General features: G+C 52.3%; 1 pseudogene; it reads left to right on the forward strand.

The window, feature by feature from the left end:
• The first annotated feature begins 714 nt into the window (after positions 1 to 714).
• On the forward strand, positions 715 to 1637 carry LOC119923042 (annotated as a pseudogene).
• Positions 1638 to 2241: the final 604 nt, after the last annotated feature.

A 2241-nucleotide genomic window follows, 5' to 3' on the forward strand; every position in this document is an offset into this window, starting at 1 on the left:
TCTCTATTCCCTCGCTTTCTCTGTCTCTGGTTTTTCTCTCTCTTGCTTTCACGCTGTTTTCTCCTTCTCACTCTGTCCCGCTTTTTCTCTCCCTCTCACTCTTTCCCCTTTCCCTCACCTTTTCTCTCCCTTATGCTCTCTCTCACTCCCTCTTGCTTTTCTCCCCGCTCACTCTCTCTCGTACTTTTTCTCCCTTTCACTTGCTTTCCCTCACTCCCTCTCTCTTGCTTTTTCTCTCCTTTATACTTTTCCTTTCACGCTCTTATTTTTCTTTTCCTCTCACTCTCACTCTTGCACCTTTTTCTCCCACTCCCTCGGTTTCCTCCGTCTTTCTTTTTCTCTCCCTTTCACTCTCCCTTGCTCTTTCGTTTTTTCTCCCCCCATGATATTTTTCCCTCTCTCTCTGTCTTGCCTTTTCTTGCCCACACGCTCTTTCCCTCATTTTTTCCTCTTGGCTTTTCTCTCCCTTGGACTCTCTTTCCCTCACTCTCTCACTTTTTCTCTTCCTTTCTCTTTCCCTCACTCCCCCTCTCTCATTTTCCCCACCTTTTCCTCTTTCCCACTCCCTTTTTCCATCCATTTCTCTCCCTGCCTCCCTCACTCTTTTTTCGCTCCCTCACTCTTATTTTTTCTCTCCTCCTTCCTCTCTTCCCCTCTCCCTCTTTCTCTCATCCTCTCTCTTTCCCTGCCTCCTTCGCTTTTCCTACAAGGACGATGCCGAATGGCACTTCTTGGGAGGACTTTGCCTTGGTGGGTTTCTCTGCTCAGCCCCAGTTAGAGAAGATCCTCTTCGTGGTTGTCTTGTACCTGCTAACCCTGGTGGGCAACACCGCCATCATTTCGGTGACCTGCCTGGATCTCTGTCTCTATACGCCCATGTACTTCTTCATGTCTCACCTCTCCCTCGTGGACCTCTGCGTCACCACCAGCATCGTCCCCCAGCTTCTGTGCAACCTCCGGGACCCCACCAAGACCATCACCGTGGTCGGTCGTGCCGTGTAGCCCTATGCCTCCCTGGCCCTGGGGTCGACGCAGTGTGTCCTTCTGGCTGTCATGGCCTTGGACTGTTACACCGCCATCTGCCCACCCCTTCACTACACTACCATCATGCACCCGTGGCTCTGCCGGGCCCTGGTGAGGTTAGCCTGGCTAAGCGGTGTGGGGGCCAGGCCACCGTAATCTTCCACCTGCCCCGCTGCGGGCACCGGCTACTTCCCCACTTCCTCTGTGAGATGCCCGCCCTGCTCAAACTGGCCTGTGTGGACGTCCGGGCCAATGAGATCCAGCTCTTCGTAGGAACTCTGGTCCTGATTCTCCTGCCCTTGAGCCTGATCACGGTCTCCTATGGGTCCATCGCCCGGGCCGTGCTGAGGATCAAGTCACGTCGGATCTGGAGGAAGGCCCTGGGTACCTGCGGGTCCCACCTCCTGGTGGTCACTCTCTTATACGGGCCCATCACGGTGCTCTACATCTGGCCCAACAGTTCCTTCTCTGGGACTTTGGACAAGTTCCTGACCCTCTTCTACACCGTGGTCACCCCCACCCTCAACCCGCTCATCTACACCCTGAGGAACAAGGACGTGAAGGGACCGGTGAGGAGGATTCTGGGAACAGACCAGAGTTCAGAAAAGGGCTAGCATCTTGAATCAAATTTGTCTAGAGTTCTGGAGAAGGGCGGGAAAGGTAGCAGCTAAAACAGACAACTCTGTACGGAAGGAATACAGATATCTGGACAAATATCGGACAGTGAGAATAATTGTGGTATCCGTTAAGCGCTTATCACGTGCCTAGCACTGAACCAAGCGCTGGGTTTAGGTACAAGATAGGTAGGTCCCACATGGGGCTCACAGTCTAAGTAGGAAGAACAGGTATCGAGGGAACTGAGGCGCGGAGAAGTTAAGTGAGTTGCCTAAGGTCACACTGCCCTTAAGTGGCAGAGTCAGGATGAGAACCCAAGTCCTCTAACTCCCAGGCCCATGTTCTCTCCACTAGGCCATGCTGCTTCTCTAAAATACCTCCGGGGGCACACATCCAAGGAATCCTAAGATTCGTATCCTGAATTACACTCAGAAACGTATGTATCCATTGATGAGACACTTTACGCTACAGGATTTGTGTTAATCAACTTTCCCACCTTCGCTGTGATGAATGCCTGCTTCCCTGTCTAGACTGCTGGCACCTTGTGGGCAGGAAACGTGTCTGTTATATTGCATTCTCCCAAGTGCTTAGTACAGTGCTTTG

This window comes from Tachyglossus aculeatus, unplaced genomic scaffold, assembly GCF_015852505.1.
Source record: "Tachyglossus aculeatus isolate mTacAcu1 unplaced genomic scaffold, mTacAcu1.pri scaffold_137_arrow_ctg1, whole genome shotgun sequence".
Classification (NCBI taxonomy): Eukaryota; Metazoa; Chordata; class Mammalia; order Monotremata; family Tachyglossidae; genus Tachyglossus; species Tachyglossus aculeatus.